Source organism: Odontesthes bonariensis, chromosome 7, assembly GCF_027942865.1.
Source record: "Odontesthes bonariensis isolate fOdoBon6 chromosome 7, fOdoBon6.hap1, whole genome shotgun sequence".
NCBI lineage: Eukaryota > Metazoa > Chordata > Actinopteri > Atheriniformes > Atherinopsidae > Odontesthes > Odontesthes bonariensis.
This window is the reverse complement of record NC_134512.1, coordinates 188598-207500: the sequence shown is the minus strand read 5'-3', so window position 1 is coordinate 207500 and position 18903 is coordinate 188598. Positions and strand designations below refer to the sequence as shown.

Below are 18903 nucleotides of genomic sequence, written 5' to 3'. Positions count from 1 at the left end.
AAGCCCACCATAGGGACAACCACGCATCCCCCCAGAAGACAGAGGAAGCTCCCGGACAGAGCCCCCACAAGCATCGGGCAGAGCCCCCCCCGGCGACCAGAGGCGGCAGCCTACCAGCCCTGCCAGGCCCCCGCCACCCAGACATGGGCCGCGCGCCGGAACCGGCCCCCGTGAGCCCGAGCGCCACCAAAACCCCCCGGCAGGGGCCCCGCCAAACACCTGAGAGGGCCAGGCGCCGCAGACAGCCAACCGCAGTGGGCCAGCGCGTGCCCCTGGGCAAGCGCCCCGGGAGTCAAGATGTGCCCACAGGTGGGTGAGGCCGCGAGCAGCGGGGAGAAGCAATGCCCCCCCCCCATCAGGAACAGCACAAGCAGGCCAGAGGACAGCAGGACCCAGACCAGTCACCCCATAAATCATATAAGAGAAAAATAATGATAATAAAATAAATACATACATACATACATAAAAAAAATTAAAAAAACACATCCACAAACACTCGCACAGCACATGCATCCATCCCCCACCTCCGCTGGAGTGTGGCGTAGCGGGCACATCCGGGGGCCAGCAGCCCCCCAGCCACCACAGACCCCGAACCAGCAGGACAACTCCTCCTCCTGGCCCCCCCGCCCCAGGCAGCAACCAGGCAACAGGGGTGCGGGTTTTGCAAGTTCAATGTCTGTACCAAGATGTTTCATATCATCTACAAGTCTGTGGTGTCTGTTGGGGCAGCAGCATCAGCGACTCAAAGAAACTAGTCTTCAGTCCAATCTCCCGTCCTGAGCGTGCCTGAGGCGACTGTAGAGAGAAACGACTCCCTTTGAACAGGAAGAAACCTCTGGCAGAACCAGAACCAGGAAGGGTGGCCATCCGCCTCGACCAGCTGGGGTTTGCGAGGACAGAAAAGAGGGGACAACAAACACTGTAACACCATTCAAAGGATACCTGTTGGAACAGGGAAACACCAGTTAATGACCACAATAATGTCACATGTACATAATATCATTTGAGAAATTAATCGGGGCAAAAAGAGAGTAAAGTGAGGAAAGGTGTGACGGATGAGGCCCCCCAGCAGTCTGGGCCTATAGCAGCTTAACTATGGGATGTTTCAGGATCACCTGAGCCATCCCTAACTATAAGCTTTATAAAAAAGGAAAGTTTTAAGCCTGGTCTTAAAAGTAGAGAGGGTGTCTGCTTCCTGAAGCCAAACTGGCAGCTGGTTCCACAGAGAGGGGCCTGATAACTGAAGGCTCTGCCTCCCAAACTGGCAGCTGGTTCCACAGAGAGGGGCCTGATAACTGAAGGCTCTCCCTCCCAAACTGGCAGCTGGTTCCACAGAGAGGGGCCTGATAACTGAAGGCTCTCCCTCCCAAACTGGCAGCTGGTTCCACAGAGAGGGGCCTGATAACTGAAGGCTCTGCCTCCCAAACTGGCAGCTGGTTCCACAGAGAGGGGCCTGATAACTGAAGGCTCTCCCTCCCAAACTGGCAGCTGGTTCCACAGAGAGGGGCCTGATAACTGAAGGCTCTCCCTCCCAAACTGGCAGCTGGTTCCACAGAGAGGGGCCTGATAACTGAAGGCTCTGCCTCCCAAACTGGCAGCTGGTTCCACAGAGAGGGGCCTGATAACTGAAGGCTCTCCCTCCCAAACTGGCAGCTGGTTCCACAGAGAGGAGCCTGATAACTGAAGGCTCTGCCTCCCAAACTGGCAGCTGGTTCCACAGAGAGGGGCCTGATAACTGAAGGCTCTGCCTCCCATTCTACTTTTAGAAACTCTGGGAACCTCAAGTAAACCTGCAGTCTGCGAGCAAAGTGCTCTGTTAGGAAAATATCTTACAATGAGATCTTTAAGATATGATTAAGATTAAGATCAGATTTATTGGTCATGTAAACATGCATACACACAAAATTTGTCCTCGGCTTTTAACCCATCCAGGTCGGCACCTGTTGACACACACGTGCACAGGGTCACACACTCAGAGACAGATGCCAACCTGGAGCGGTGGGCAGCCATTCACAGCGCCCAGGGAGCATAGGGGTATGGTGCCTTGCTCAAGGGCATCTTGGCCGTGAGCAAGGAGGTGGACTGACACCCCTCCCTCCAGCTGTCAGTTCCACCAATCTTTTTTTTTTTTTGAATGGCGAGAGTGGGAATTGAATCTGTCAACATTCCGGTTATTGGACGACTGACTCGAACCACTGAGCCACGGCCGCCCCATATGATGGAGATCGGTCATTAAGAGCTTTATATGTGAGAGAAGAATCTTAAATTCTATTTTGAATTGAACAGGGAGCCAATGAAGAGAAGCTAAAACTGGAGAAATATGATCTTTGCTGTTAGTTCAGCTCAGTGGCCAGCAACATCAAGTTCACACAAAAGACCACAAGCTGACATTTTTGGACTGTTTTGTGTACTTTGAGGAGGATGGAAGTCTTAACACCAAGGTTTACCAGATACACACACACACAGACCAGTACCTGCTTTTTGACTCATCATCCACTAGAACACAAACTGGCTGTCTTCAGAACTATCCACCACCGGGTTGAGAGTGTACCTACTAAGGCTGAGGGAAACAGAAGGAACACCAATACTTCAAGATATCGCTTCAAATCTGTGGATATCCGAACTGGGCCTTTGTCAAATCAGTGAAGAAATCTGGAGCAAACAACACAATTAGAGAACAGGCGCAGACATCATACTGTAATTCCATATGTGGCTGGAGTCTCGGAGAAACTTTGAAGGATCTTCTCCAAACATGACATTCCAGTGCACTTCAAACCCAAGAACTAAAATACTGAATAGGAGAGTAAAGTACACATTCTGGACAGAGAAGACAGATGGTTTGAGAGAGGAGTCAAATAAGTTAAACTGCAAAAAGACATCTTTGAACAGAGGAGGTGGTCTCAGGTATCCCCTTCCCAGCACCTACCATCCAGGCCGTTTCTCAACCGTTGGATCGTATCTTTCAGACAGGTAAACAGCTCACAGGTGAAAATGACTTAAACAATCCACACATTGGTATGTGGTCAGTGAAACACATACAATCTTAGTGGAATCAGACTAACTACTATCAGTAAGGGTGTGCAGAGGAATATGTGTGTTAGTTAAAAAAGCTGGTGCTCAGTGTATCAGGGAGATTTCCAAGCAGCCCAGCCCTTTAGCAGCAAAACTAAAGGATGGTTAAGGGTCCACAGGAAATTTTCACGAATAAACTGACAGTTTGGATCTGGCATCAGCTTTGGTTACAACTGCAAGATGCAAGAGATCATTTCTGTAAAACTATTTGCTGGGTTGGAATTCACATGTATCACTCGCTTAAATGTGTGAACTGATACTCTGCCTATGGATGACACACCTTCATGCCAGCATATAAATAGAAAGTAAGTCTCTCTACGGCCGTAACTTGAAATGCTTCACTTAAAGTTGAGAGCACCACAAAGAGAGTCTTGATTTGTATTTTCCTGAAACTTGGCACACCAGGAAATTCAAAACCCCTGCTACAAATAACTGTGTGACTGTGTGGAATGTTTTTTATGACTACCTGTGGCTGACCAGAACAAAGCCTGTGGTGCCTCTGGAGACATACTGAATGCATCATTTATTGGACCAAAGAAAAACCAAATGAAGTTAAGCTTCATTTGTGTCCAATAACATGAAATCCCTGCATAGCCGAAATATTAGCGGACAGGGAAGTTGGACCATAAAGAGAGACTGAATCTGAACATAACATGACATGTAACTTCTGAGTGAGAGCAGAATTGTTTGCTATTTCAGCAGGAAGTCAATGATTATTTTAAATAAATGAGAAATGTAGAGTCAACAGGTGAGGTCACAATGAGCTCACCGCTATAATAACCAATTCAATTTATTTTTATTTATATAGCGCCAAATACAACAAATGTCATCTCAAGGCACTTAGATAATAAAGTCCAATTCAAGCCAATTGGAATTCAATTAATTGTAATCATGATTATTCATAAAATAATCCAATTCGTTCATATAGAGCCAATTCAAAAACAATTTCCTAGCTAAGAAAACCAACAGATTGCACTGAAAACTTTTTGTTTTTCGGTCCAATCTCCCGGCCTGAGCGTGCCTGAGGCGACTGTGGAGAGAAACGACTCCCTTTTAACAGGAAGAAACCTCTGGCAGAACCAGACTCAGGAAGGGTGGCCATCCGCCTCCACCAGCTGGGGTTTGAGAAGACAGAAAGGGGGGGGAGGGGGCCGCGGCGGCGGCACTGTAACACCATTCAAAGGATATCTGTTGGAACAGGGAAACACGAGTTAATGACCACAATAATGTCACATATACATTAAGAGAGTAAAGTGAGGAAAGGTGTGACAGATGAGGCCCCCCAGCAGTCTGGGCCTATAGCAGCTTAACTATTACATTACATTACATTACGGTCATTTTGCAGACGCTTTTAACCAAAGCGACTTACAATAAGTGCGTTCAACATCGGTAGGCAAAAGAACTTCAGGTCACAAGAAATCATAAGTGCATTTCCTTCTAATACCAAACAGCTAAGAGCAAAACTAGTGCTAGAGTAAGTGCGATAACCAACCAGCCTCTCACCAACTGCACACCAGTCACAGCGGGGTGGGGATGCAAACCCTGGTTCGGGTAGGGGAAGAAATAAAAGAGGTAAGAAAAGCAGGAATGGGATGCAAACCCTGGTTCGGGTAGGGGAAGAAATAAAAGAGGTAAGAAAAGCAGGAATGGGATTCAAACCCTGGTTCGGGTAGGGGGTAATGAAAATATAGAGGGTGCCAGTGGTGGAGGAAACAATAAGTGTGTAAGGAACTAGGACGGCGCAGGTGTTGTCCTAAGAGGGCGGATCAGGGTAGTTTTTCTTGAAGAGGTGGGTTTTCAGCCTACGGCGAAAGATGGGCAGCGACTCAGCTGTCCTGATATCAGTCGGGAGATCGTTCCACCATCGGGGTGCCAGAACAGAGAAAAGCCCTGACCGTGTCGATCGTGCGCAGGGACCCCTGAGTGACGGGGCAGCCAGGCGCCTGGTGGCCGCAGAGCGAAGTGGTCGGGCGGGGGTGTAGGGCTTGACCATAGCCTTGAGGTATGAAGGAGCTGTTCCTTCCACTGCCCTGTAGGCTAGCACCAGAGTCTTAAACTGGATGCGAGCAGCTACAGGGAGCCAGTGTAGAGAGCGGAGAAGGGGAGTGGTGTGGGAGAACTTGGGGAGGTTGAACACCAGACGAGCAGCAGCTTTCTGAACCAGCTCCAGAGGTCTGATGGCAGAAGCCGGGGTGCCAGCAAGGAGGGAGTTGCAGTAGTCCAGGCGGGAGATGACAAGAGCCTGGATGAGCACCTGTGCTGCCTTGTCGGTGAGGAAGGGGGGAATCCTCCGGATGTTGTAGAGGAGGAATCGGCAGGAACGGGTCACTGATGCGATGTTTGGCGAGAACGACAGTTCGTCGTCCAGGGTCACACCCAGATTCCTCGCGGTCCGGGTTGATGTCACCACAGAGTGGTGACATCAACCACCAAAGTTTTAAGCCTGGTCTTAAAAGTGGAAAGGGTGTCTGCTTCCCGGACATTTACTGGCAACTTATTCCACAATAGAGGGGCCTGATAACTGAAGGCTCTGCCTCCCATTCTACTTTTAGAAACTCTGGGAACCTCAAGTAAACCTGCAGTTTGGGAACGAAGTGCTCTGTTAGGAAAATATCTTACAATGAGATCTTTAAGATATGATGGAGCTCGGTCATTAAGACCTTTATATGTGGGGAGAAGAATCTTAAATTCTATTCTGAATGTAACAGGGAGCCAATGAAGAGAAGCTAAAACTGGAGAAATATGATCTCTCCTGTTAGTTCTCATCAGAACTCTGGCTGCAGCATTTTGGATCAGCTGGAGGCTTTTCAGAGAATATGTGGGACAGCCCAATAATAAAGAATTACAGCACTCCAATCCTGAAGTAACAAATGCATTGGAGCAGTTTTTCTGCATCACTCTGAGACAAGATGTTCCTGATTTTAACAATATTACGAAGATGAAAGAAGGCAGTCCTAGAAACCTGTTTTATATGTGAGTCAAATGATAAATTCTGGTCAAAAATAACTCCAAGGTTCCTCACTGTAGAACTAGAAGCCAAGGAAATACCATCTAGAGTAACTATATAGCTAGACAATTTCTCCCTGAAGCGCTCAGGTCCAAAGATAACGAGTTCAGTTTGTCTGAATTTAGAAGCAGACAGTTCTGAGTCATCCAGGTCTTTATGTCTTTAAGACATGCTTGTAGTCTGACCAACCTATTGGGTTAATCTGGTTTTATAGATAAGTACAGCTGAGTATCATCAGCATAGCAATGGAAATATATGCCATGCTGTCTAATAATGTTACCTAATGGAAGCATGTATAAAGTGAAAAGAATCGGTCCAAGCACAGAACCCTGGGGAACTCCATGACTTACTCTGGTGTGTGAGGAAGATTCTTCATTTACAAGAACAAACTGAAATCTATCAGATAAATATGACTTAAACCAGCCTAATGCAGTTCCTTTAATCCCAATAACATGTTCAAGTCTCTGTAATAAGATACTGTGATCGACCGTATCAAATGCAGCACTGAGATCCAACAGGACAAGCACAGACACAAGTCCGCTATCAGAGGCTAAGAGGAGATCATTGGTAACTTTCAGCAGTGCAGTTTCTGTGCTATGATGCACTCTGAATCCTGACTGAAACTCTTCAAACAGATTATTTCTGTGTAAGTGATCACAAAGCTGAGCTGCAACTATTTTTTCAAGAACTTTAGACATAAAAGGGAGATTGGATATAGGCCTATAATGAGCCAACACTTCTGAATCAAGAGTAAGTTTTTTTTAAGTAAAGGTTTAATTACAGCAACCTTAAAAGGCTGAGGTACATATCCTGTCAACAAAGACAGATTGATCAAATCCAATATGGAAGTGTCAATTAATGGGAAAACCTCCTTGAACAGTCTGGTTGGGATTGGGTCTAAAACACAAGTTGATGGTTTAGAAGAGACTATTGCTGTTGTTAGCTCAGAGAGATCAACTGGGCAGAAGCCGTCTAAATACAAATCAGGTTCTAAAGATACTTCTAAAGCTGCTGTACTTGATGATACATCACTGATAATAGTGGGAAGGACTCCATCAATCTTCTCTCTAATAGAAACTATTTTATTAATAAAGAAGCTCATAAAATCATCACTGCTGAGAGTTAAAGGAATAACTGGCTCAGCAGAGCTCGGACTCTGTCAGCCTGGCTACAGCGCTGAAGAGAAACCTGGGATTGTTCTTATTCTCTTCTATCAATGATGAATAATAAGCAGTTCTAGCTTTACAAAGGGCTTTCTTATACGTTATTAAACTATCTTTCCAGACTAATTGAGACTCTTCTAAATTAGAGGAACGCCACTGTCTCTCCAGCTTTCTTGCAGTCTGCTTTAAAGCACGCAGCTGTGAAGTATACCAAGGAGCCAACCTCTTCTGACTGATTACCTTCCTTTTCAGAGGGGCAACATTGTCCAGTGCTGTACGCATTGAAACTATAGTGCTGTCAACAAGAGAGACAAGTGTTGCTGGAGTAAAGTTTAGGTAGTCGTCCTCTGTCATATCTGCACATGGCAGTGAAGAAAAGGATGATGGAATTAATTCTTTAAATCTGATTACAGCATCCTCTGATAGACACCTTCTAAATGTAACTTTCTTCTCAGAAACTGTATAGTCAAGTAATGTAAACTCAAAGGTTATCAGAAAATGGTCAGATAAGACAGAGTTATGAGGTAACACTGTTAACTGTTCACTCTCAATGCCATAAGTCAGCACAAGATCAAGGGTGTGATTAAGGCAGTGAGTCGGTCTGTGAACACTCTGAGAAAATCCAATAGAGTCTAATATAGAATTAAAGTTCATATTCAGGCTGTCATTTTCAACATCTACATGAATATTAAAGTCACCCACTACAATGACTTTATCTGTACTCAGCACTAACTGGGATAAAAACTCTGAGAATTCAGACAGAAACTCAGAATAAGGGCCAGGTGGACGATACACAACAACAAACACAAGAGGTTTCTGGGATTTCCACTTTGGGAAAAACTGAGAATCAGAGATTCAAAAGAGCTCAAACTAATCTTGGGTCTGGGACTGATTAGTAACCCTGATCTGAAGATAGCTGCCACTCCTCCTCCTCTGCCTGTGGTTCCAGGAACCTGAACATTTAAACAGTCAGAGGGAGTTGATTCATTAATGCTAACATGATGCTAACATGATCCTGCTGCTGCAGCCAGGTTTCTGTAAGACTAAATATATCAATATGAAGATCACAAGTCAACTCATTCACTAACAGAGACTTCGAAAGGAGAGATCTGATATTCAGCAAACCACAGTTAATAGTTTGATGTTTTTGTTCAGTTAAAGTTTTTGTTTTAATTTTTTTTGCACAAGACGATTTGCTCCTTTTGTGTTAATCGAGTTTTGATTACCTTATTTAGTTCACCTGGGAGACGGTGAAGGTGGGACTGACAATCACTTGGAGAGACTGAACACACGAACCAGCTTCCATAGCCCTAACCCAAAATAGAATTTCTCAGCCAATCAGAAAACAGAATTTCTTGTTGCTGGGTGAGGTCTGAAATAGCTTTCAGCTGCAAGCACCCGTTCCATGACCTGTTCAGGTGACCTGTTCAGGCCCCAGCAGGTGAAGTGTTCAGGCCACATCAGGTGATGTTTTCAGGCCCCAGCAGGTCAACTGTTCAGGCCACAGCAGGTGAACTGTTCAGGCAACAGCAGGTGAAGTGTTCAGGCCACAGCAGGTGAACTGTTTAGGCAACAGCAGGTGAAGTGTTCAGGCCCCAGCAGGTCAACTGTTCAGGCCCCAGCAGGTGAAGTGTTCAGGCCACAGCAGGTGAAGTGTTCAGGCCACAGCAGGTGAACTGTTCAGGCCCAGCAGGTCAACTGTTCAGGCCACAGCAGGTGAAGTGTTCAGGCCCCAGCAGGTCAACTGTTCAGGCCACAGCAGGTGAAGTGTTCAGGCCCCAGCAGGTGAAGTGTTCAGGCCCCAGCAGGTGAACTGTTCAGGCCACAGCAGGTGAACTGTTCAGGCCCCAGCAGGTGAACTGTTCAGGCCCAGCAGGTGACAGCAGGTGAACTGTTCAGGCCCCAGCAGGTGACAGCAGGTGAAGTGTTCAGGCCCCAGCAGGTGACAGCAGGTGAAGTGTTCAGGCCCCAGCAGGTCAACTGTTCAGGCCCCAGGAGGTGAAGTGATCAGGCCCCAGCAGGTGAAGTGTTCAGGCCCCAGCAGGTGAACTGTTCAGGCCCCAGCAGGTGAAGTGTTCAGGCCCCAGCAGCAGGTGAACTGTTCAGGCCACAGCAGGTGAACTGTTCAGGCCCCAGCAGCAGGTGAACTGTTCAGGCCCCAGCAGGTCAACTGTTCAGGCCCCAGCAGGTGAACTGTTCAGGCCCAGCAGGTGACAGCAGGTGAACTGTTCAGGCCCCAGCAGGTGACAGCAGGTGAAGTGTTCAGGCCCCAGGAGGTGAACTGTTCAGGCCCCAGGAGGTGAACTGTTCAGGCCACAGCAGGTGAACTGTTCAGGCCCCAACAGGTGACAGCAGGTGAAGTGTTCAGGCCCCAGCAGGTGACAGCAGGTGAAGTGTTCAGGCCCCTGCAGGTGACAGCAGGTGAACTGTTCAGGCCCCAGCAGGTGACAGCAGGTGAAGTGTTCAGGCCCCAGCAGGTGACAGCAGGTGAAGTGTTCAGGCCCCAGCAGGTCAACTGTTCAGGCCCCAGCAGGTGAAGTGTTCAGGCCCCAGCAGGTGAAGTGTTCAGGCCCCAGCAGCAGGTGAAGTGTTCAGGCCCCAGCAGCAGGTGAAGTGTTCAGGCCCCAGCAGCAGGTGAAGTGTTCAGGCCCCAGCAGGTGAACTGTTCAGGCCCCAGCAGGTCAACTGTTCAGGCCCCAGCAGGTCAACTGTTCAGGCCCCAGCAGGTGAAGTGTTCAGGCCCCAGCAGGTGAAGTGTTCAGGCAACAGCAGGTGAAGTGTTCAGGCCACAGCAGGTGAACTGTTCAGGCCACAGCAGGTGAACTGTTCAGGCCCCAGCAGGTGAAGTGTTCAGGCCCCAGCAGGTCAACTGTTCAGGCCACAGCAGGTGAAGTGTTCAGGCCCCAGCAGGTGAACTGTTCAGGCCCCAGCAGGTGAACTGTTCAGGCCACAGCAGGTGAATTGTTCAGGCCCCAGAAGGTGAAGTGTTCAGGCCACAGCAGGTGAACTGTTCAGGCCCAGCAGGTGAACTGTTCAGGCCACAGCGGGTGAAGTGTTCAGGCCCCAGCAGGTCAACTGTTCAGGCCCCAGGAGGTGAACTGTTCAGGCCCCAGCAGGTGAACTGTTCAGGCCACAGCGGGTGAAGTGTTCAGGCCCCAGCAGGTCAACTGTTCAGGCCCCAGGAGGTGAACTGTTCAGGCCCCAGCAGGTGAACTGTTCAGGCCACAGCGGGTGAAGTGTTCAGGCCCCAGCAGGTCAACTGTTCAGGCCACAGCAGGTGAAGTGTTCAGGCCACAGCAGGTGAAGTGTTCAGGCCCCAGCAGGTGAAGTGTTCAGGCCCCAGCAGGGGACAGCAGGTGAAGTGTTCAGGCCCCAGCAGGTGACAGCAGGTGAAGTGTTCAGGCCCCAGCAGGTAAACTGTTCAGCCCCCAGCAGGTAAAGTGTTCAGCCCCCAGCAGGTGAACTGTTCAGGCCACAGCAGGTGAACTGTTCAGGCCCCAGCAGGTGAACTGTTCAGGCCCAGCAGGTGACAGCAGGTGAAGTGTTCAGGCCCCAGCAGGTGACAGCAGGTGAAGTGTTCAGGCCCCAGCAGGTCAACTGTTCAGGCCCCAGGAGGTGAAGTGTTCAGGCCCCAGCAGGTGAACTGTTTAGGCAACAGCAGGTGACAGCAGGTGAAGTGTTCAGGCCCCAGCAGGTGACAGCAGGTGAAGTGTTCAGGCCCCAGCAGGTCAACTGTTCAGGCCCCAGCAGGTGAAGTGTTCAGGCCCCAGCAGCAGGTGAAGTGTTCAGGCCCCAGCAGCAGGTGAACTGTTCAGGCCCCAGCAGGTGAAGTGTTCAGGCCCCAGCAGGTGAAGTGTTCAGGCAACAGCAGGTGAAGTGTTCAGGCCACAGCAGGTGAACTGTTCAGGCCCCAGCAGGTCAACTGTTCAGGCCACAGCAGGTGAAGTGTTCAGGCCCCAGCAGGTGAACTGTTCAGGCCCCAGCAGGTGAACTGTTCAGGCCACAGCAGGTGAATTGTTCAGGCCCCAGAAGGTGAAGTGTTCAGGCCACAGCAGGTGAACTGTTCAGGCCCAGCAGGTGAACTGTTCAGGCCACAGCGGGTGAAGTGTTCAGGCCCCAGCAGGTCAACTGTTCAGGCCCCAGCAGGTGAACTGTTCAGGCCACAGCGGGTGAAGTGTTCAGGCCCCAGCAGGTCAACTGTTCAGGCCCCAGGAGGTGAACTGTTCAGGCCCCAGCAGGTGAACTGTTCAGGCCACAGCGGGTGAAGTGTTCAGGCCCCAGCAGGTCAACTGTTCAGGCCACAGCAGGTGAAGTGTTCAGGCCACAGCAGGTGAAGTGTTCAGGCCCCACCAGGTGACAGCAGGTGAAGTGTTCAGGCCCCAGCAGGTGAAGTGTTCAGGCCCCAGCAGGGGACAGCAGGTGAAGTGTTCAGGCCCCAGCAGGTGACAGCAGGTGAAGTGTTCAGGCCCCAGCAGGTAAACTGTTCAGCCCCCAGCAGGTAAAGTGTTCAGCCCCCAGCAGGTAAAGTGTTCAGGCCCCAGCAGGTGAACTGTTCAGGCCACAGCAGGTGAACTGTTCAGGCCCCAGCAGGTGAACTGTTCAGGCCCAGCAGGTGACAGCAGGTGAAGTGTTCAGGCCCCAGCAGGTCAACTGTTCAGGCCCCAGGAGGTGAAGTGTTCAGGCCCCAGCAGGTCAACTGTTCAGGCCATAGCAGGTGAACTGTTCAGGCCCCAGCAGGTGAACTGTTCAGGCCCAGCAGGTGACAGCAGGTGAACTGTTCAGGCCACAGCAGGTGAAGTGTTCAGGCCCCAGCAGGTGAACTGTTCAGGCCCCAGCAGGTGAACTGTTCAGGCCCCAGCAGGTGAACTGTTCAGGCCACAGCAGGTGAACTGTTCAGGCCACAGCAGGTGAACTGTTCAGGCCCCAGCAGGTCAACTGTTCAGGCCCCAGCAGGTCAACTGTTCAGGCCCCAGCAGGTGAACTGTTCAGGCCACAGCAGGTGAACTGTTCAGGCCCAGCAGGTGACAGCAGGTGAAGTGTTCAGGCCCCAGCAGGTGACAGCAGGTGAACTGTTCAGGCCCCAGCAGGTGAAGTGTTCAGGCCCCAGCAGGTCAACTGTTCAGGCCCCAGGAGGTGAAGTGTTCAGGCCCCAGCAGGTGAAGTGTTCAGGCCCCAGCAGGTGACAGCAGGTGAACTGTTCAGGCCCCAGCAGGTGAAGTGTTCAGGCCCCAGCAGGTCAACTGTTCAGGCCCCAGGAGGTGAAGTGTTCAGGCCCCAGCAGGTGAAGTGTTCAGGCCCCAGCAGGTGAACTGTTCAGGCCACAGCAGGTGAACTGTTCAGGCCCCAGCAGGTGAACTGTTCAGGCCCAGCAGGTGACAGCAGGTGAAGTGTTCAGGCCCCAGCAGGTGACAGCAGGTGAAGTGTTCAGGCCCCAGCAGGTGACAGCAGGTGAAGTGTTCAGGCCCCAGCAGGTCAACTGTTCAGGCCCCAGCAGGTGAAGTGTTCAGGCCCCAGCAGCAGGTGAAGTGTTCAGGCCCCAGCAGCAGGTGAAGTGTTCAGGCCCCAGCAGGTGAAGTGTTCAGGCCCCAGCAGGTGAAGTGTTCAGGCCCCAGCAGGTGAAGTGTTCAGGCAACAGCAGGTGAAGTGTTCAGGCCACAGCAGGTGAACTGTTCAGGCCACAGCAGGTGAACTGTTCAGGCCCCAGCAGGTGAAGTGTTCAGGCCCCAGCAGGTCAACTGTTCAGGCCACAGCAGGTGAAGTGTTCAGGCCCCAGCAGGTGAACTGTTCAGGCCCCAGCAGGTGAACTGTTCAGGCCACAGCAGGTGAATTGTTCAGGCCCCAGAAGGTGAAGTGTTCAGGCCACAGCAGGTGAACTGTTCAGGCCCAGCAGGTGAACTGTTCAGGCCACAGCGGGTGAAGTGTTCAGGCCCCAGCAGGTGAACTGTTCAGGCCCCAGGAGGTGAACTGTTCAGGCCCCAGCAGGTGAACTGTTCAGGCCACAGCGGGTGAATTGTTCAGGCCCCAGCAGGTCAACTGTTCAGGCCCCAGGAGGTGAACTGTTCAGGCCCCAGCAGGTGAACTGTTCAGGCCACAGCGGGTGAAGTGTTCAGGCCCCAGCAGGTCAACTGTTCAGGCCACAGCAGGTGAAGTGTTCAGGCCACAGCAGGTGAAGTGTTCAGGCCCCACCAGGTGACAGCAGGTGAAGTGTTCAGGCCCCAGCAGGGGACAGCAGGTGAAGTGTTCAGGCCCCAGCAGGTAAACTGTTCAGCCCCCAGCAGGTAAAGTGTTCAGGCCCCAGCAGGTGAACTGTTCAGGCCACAGCAGGTGAACTGTTCAGGCCCCAGCAGGTGAACTGTTCAGGCCCAGCAGGTGACAGCAGGTGAAGTGTTCAGGCCCCAGCAGGTGACAGCAGGTGAAGTGTTCAGGCCCCAGCAGGTCAACTGTTCAGGCCCCAGGAGGTGAAGTGTTCAGGCCCCAGCAGGTGAAGTGTTCAGGCCCCAGCAGGTCAACTGTTCAGGCCATAGCAGGTGAACTGTTCAGGCCCCAGCAGGTGAACTGTTCAGGCCCAGCAGGTGACAGCAGGTGAACTGTTCAGGCCACAGCAGGTGAACTGTTCAGGCCCCAGCAGGTGAAGTGTTCAGGCCCCAGCAGGTGAACTGTTCAGGCCCCAGCAGGTGAACTGTTCAGGCCACAGCAGGTGAACTGTTCAGGCCCCAGCAGGTGAACTGTTCAGGCCCCAGCAGGTCAACTGTTCAGGCCCAGCAGGTGACAGCAGGTGAAGTGTTCAGGCCCCAGCAGGTGACAGCAGGTGAACTGTTCAGGCCCCAGCAGGTGAAGTGTTCAGGCCCCAGCAGGTCAACTGTTCAGGCCCCAGGAGGTGAAGTGTTCAGGCCCCAGCAGGTGAAGTGTTCAGGCCCCAGCAGGTGAACTGTTCAGGCCACAGCAGGTGAACTGTTCAGGCCCCAGCAGGTGAACTGTTCAGGCCCAGCAGGTGACAGCAGGTGAAGTGTTCAGGCCCCAGCAGGTGACAGCAGGTGAACTGTTCAGGCCCCAGCAGGTGACAGCAGGTGAACTGTTCAGGCCCCAGCAGGTGACAGCAGGTGAAGTGTTCAGGCCCCAGCAGGTCAACTGTTCAGGCCCCAGGAGGTGAAGTGTTCAGGCCCCAGCAGGTCAACTGTTCAGGCCCCAGCAGGTGAAGTGTTCAGGCCCCAGCAGCAGGTGAACCGTTCAGGCCACAGCAGGTGAACTGTTCAGGCCCCAGCAGGTGAACCGTTCAGGCCACAGCAGGTGAACTGTTCAGGCCACAGCAGGTGAACTGTTCAGGCCCCAGCAGGTGAACTGTTCAGGCCACAGCAGGTGAACTGTTCAGGCCACAGCAGGTGAAGTGTTCAGGCCCCAGCAGGTCAACTGTTCAGGCCCCAGCAGGTGAACTGTTCAGGCCCAGCAGGTGACAGCAGGTGAAGTGTTCAGGCCCCAGCAGGTGAACGGTTCAGGCCCCAGCAGGTGAAGTGTTCAGGCCCCAGCAGCAGGTGAACCGTTCAGGCCCCAGTAGGTGAACCGTTCAGGCCACAGCAGGTGAACTGTTCAGGCCACAGCAGGTGAACTGTTCAGGCCCCAGCAGGTGAACTGTTCAGGCCACAGCAGGTGAACTGTTCAGGCCACAGCAGGGGAACTGTTCAGGCCACAGCAGGTGAAGTGTTCAGGCCCCAGCAGGTCAACTGTTCAGGCCCAGCAGGTGACAGCAGGTGAAGTGTTCAGGCCCCAGCAGGTGACAGTAGGTGAACTGTTCAGGCCCCAGCAGGTGAAGTGTTCAGGCCCCAGCAGGTGAAGTGTTCAGGCCCCAGCAGGTGAACTGTTCAGGCCACAGTAGGTGAACTGTTCAGGCCCCAGCAGGTGAACTGTTCAGGCCCAGCAGGTGACAGCAGGTGAACTGTTCAGGCCCAGCAGGTGAAGTGTTCAGGCCCCAGCAGGTGACAGCAGGTGAAGTGTTCAGGCCCCAGCAGGTGACAGCAGGTGAAGTGTTCAGGCCCCAGCAGGTGACAGCAGGTGAAGTGTTCAGGCCCCAGCAGGTGACAGCAGGTGAACTGTTCAGGCCCCAGCAGGTCAACTGTTCAGGCCCCAGGAGGTGAAGTGTTCAGGCCCCAGCAGGTCAACTGTTCAGGCCCCAGCAGGTGAAGTGTTCAGGCCCCAGCAGCAGGTGAACCGTTCAGGCCACAGCAGGTGAACTGTTCAGGCCCCAGCAGGTGAAGTGTTCAGGCCCCAGCAGCAGGTGAAGTGTTCAGGCCCCAGCAGCAGGTGAAGTGTTCAGGCCCCAGCAGGTGAAGTGTTCAGGCCCCAGCAGGTGAAGTGTTCAGGCCCCAGCAGGTGAAGTGTTCAGGCAACAGCAGGTGAAGTGTTCAGGCCACAGCAGGTGAACTGTTCAGGCCACAGCAGGTGAACTGTTCAGGCCCCAGCAGGTGAAGTGTTCAGGCCCCAGCAGGTCAACTGTTCAGGCCACAGCAGGTGAAGTGTTCAGGCCCCAGCAGGTGAACTGTTCAGGCCCCAGCAGGTGAACTGTTCAGGCCACAGCAGGTGAATTGTTCAGGCCCCAGAAGGTGAAGTGTTCAGGCCACAGCAGGTGAACTGTTCAGGCCCAGCAGGTGAACTGTTCAGGCCACAGCGGGTGAAGTGTTCAGGCCCCAGCAGGTGAACTGTTCAGGCCCCAGGAGGTGAACTGTTCAGGCCCCAGCAGGTGAACTGTTCAGGCCACAGCGGGTGAATTGTTCAGGCCCCAGCAGGTCAACTGTTCAGGCCCCAGGAGGTGAACTGTTCAGGCCCCAGCAGGTGAACTGTTCAGGCCACAGCGGGTGAAGTGTTCAGGCCCCAGCAGGTCAACTGTTCAGGCCACAGCAGGTGAAGTGTTCAGGCCACAGCAGGTGAAGTGTTCAGGCCCCACCAGGTGACAGCAGGTGAAGTGTTCAGGCCCCAGCAGGTGAAGTGTTCAGGCCCCAGCAGGGGACAGCAGGTGAAGTGTTCAGGCCCCAGCAGGTAAACTGTTCAGCCCCCAGCAGGTAAAGTGTTCAGGCCCCAGCAGGTGAACTGTTCAGGCCACAGCAGGTGAACTGTTCAGGCCCCAGCAGGTGAACTGTTCAGGCCCAGCAGGTGACAGCAGGTGAAGTGTTCAGGCCCCAGCAGGTGACAGCAGGTGAAGTGTTCAGGCCCCAGCAGGTCAACTGTTCAGGCCCCAGGAGGTGAAGTGTTCAGGCCCCAGCAGGTGAAGTGTTCAGGCCCCAGCAGGTCAACTGTTCAGGCCATAGCAGGTGAACTGTTCAGGCCCCAGCAGGTGAACTGTTCAGGCCCAGCAGGTGACAGCAGGTGAACTGTTCAGGCCACAGCAGGTGAACTGTTCAGGCCCCAGCAGGTGAAGTGTTCAGGCCCCAGCAGGTGAAGTGTTCAGGCCCCAGCAGGTGAACTGTTCAGGCCCCAGCAGGTGAACTGTTCAGGCCACAGCAGGTGAACTGTTCAGGCCCCAGCAGGTGAACTGTTCAGGCCCCAGCAGGTCAACTGTTCAGGCCCAGCAGGTGACAGCAGGTGAAGTGTTCAGGCCCCAGCAGGTGACAGCAGGTGAACTGTTCAGGCCCCAGCAGGTGAAGTGTTCAGGCCCCAGCAGGTCAACTGTTCAGGCCCCAGGAGGTGAAGTGTTCAGGCCCCAGCAGGTGAAGTGTTCAGGCCCCAGCAGGTGAACTGTTCAGGCCACAGCAGGTGAACTGTTCAGGCCCCAGCAGGTGAACTGTTCAGGCCCAGCAGGTGACAGCAGGTGAAGTGTTCAGGCCCCAGCAGGTGACAGCAGGTGAACTGTTCAGGCCCCAGCAGGTGACAGCAGGTGAAGTGTTCAGGCCCCAGCAGGTGACAGCAGGTGAAGTGTTCAGGCCCCAGCAGGTCAACTGTTCAGGCCCCAGGAGGTGAAGTGTTCAGGCCCCAGCAGGTCAACTGTTCAGGCCCCAGCAGGTGAAGTGTTCAGGCCCCAGCAGCAGGTGAACCGTTCAGGCCACAGCAGGTGAACTGTTCAGGCCCCAGCAGGTGAACCGTTCAGGCCACAGCAGGTGAACTGTTCAGGCCACAGCAGGTGAACTGTTCAGGCCCCAGCAGGTGAACTGTTCAGGCCACAGCAGGTGAACTGTTCAGGCCACAGCAGGTGAAGTGTTCAGGCCCCAGCAGGTCAACTGTTCAGGCCCCAGCAGGTGAACTGTTCAGGCCCAGCAGGTGACAGCAGGTGAAGTGTTCAGGCCCCAGCAGGTGAACGGTTCAGGCCCCAGCAGGTGAAGTGTTCAGGCCCCAGCAGCAGGTGAACCGTTCAGGCCCCAGCAGGTGAACCGTTCAGGCCACAGCAGGTGAACTGTTCAGGCCACAGCAGGTGAACTGTTCAGGCCCCAGCAGGTGAACTGTTCAGGCCACAGCAGGTGAACTGTTCAGGCCACAGCAGGGGAACTGTTCAGGCCACAGCAGGTGAAGTGTTCAGGCCCCAGCAGGTCAACTGTTCAGGCCCAGCAGGTGACAGCAGGTGAAGTGTTCAGGCCCCAGCAGGTGACAGTAGGTGAACTGTTCAGGCCCCAGCAGGTGAAGTGTTCAGGCCCCAGCAGGTGAAGTGTTCAGGCCCCAGCAGGTGAACTGTTCAGGCCACAGTAGGTGAACTGTTCAGGCCCCAGCAGGTGAACTGTTCAGGCCCAGCAGGTGACAGCAGGTGAACTGTTCAGGCCCAGCAGGTGAACTGTTCAGGCCCCAGCAGGTGACAGCAGGTGAAGTGTTCAGGCCCCAGCAGGTGACAGCAGGTGAAGTGTTCAGGCCCCAGCAGGTGACAGCAGGTGAACTGTTCAGGCCCCAGCAGGTGACAGCAGGTGAACTGTTCAGGCCCCAGCAGGTCAACTGTTCAGGCCCCAGGAGGTGAAGTGTTCAGGCCCCAGCAGGTCAACTGTTCAGGCCCCAGCAGGTGAAGTGTTCAGGCCCCAGCAGCAGGTGAACCGTTCAGGCCACAGCAGGTGAACTGTTCAGGCCCCAGCAGGTGAACTGTTCAGTTCACAGCAGGTGAACTGTTCAGGCCCCAGCAGGTGAACTGTTCAAGGCCCCAGCAGGTGAACTGTTCAAGGCCCCAGCAGGTGAACTGTTAAGGCCCCAGCAGGTGAACTGTTCATATTTTAAGTGCAATCGTTTAATTTCTTTGTTCATATGGAGCTACTGGGGCCACAGTTAGTGTTTTTTTTTGTCTGCCATACATCTGCTTGATGTGTGATGGCGCGGTGTGGATTCTCTGTTCAGCTTATTCGGACTGAATATTAATTAAAAATGAATGAAAATTAAATGCTATTGAATATGTCATTATTATCACAAGACAAACTTCAGTACTTATAGTTTATATCATTTTTAAAATTATGTACCGTTGAGTACTTTGGTGGGACTCTTTTTAGGGATGGGGATGACTGTGGAATGTTTCCACATATGGGGAACTCTACAGCTGTCGAAGAGGATCTGGAACACTTCTCCTAACTGTTCAGCACAGTACCTTAAAACATGGCCGCTGATGTTGTCCGGGCCAGGTGAGCAGGTTTCTTTAGTCCTCCTCAGAGCTCTCACCACATCCTCTGTGTTGAAGGTGAGTGTGCAGCTGCTGGGTTGAAGTGTTGTCCT

General features: G+C 52.7%; 1 protein-coding gene across 2 annotated transcripts in view; it reads left to right on the top strand.

Annotated features, from left to right (window-relative positions):
- ano1b (anoctamin 1, calcium activated chloride channel b) overlaps positions 1–18903 on the top strand; it is a 226703-nt gene that overhangs the window by 53306 nt on the left and 154494 nt on the right. The window lies entirely within an intron of this gene.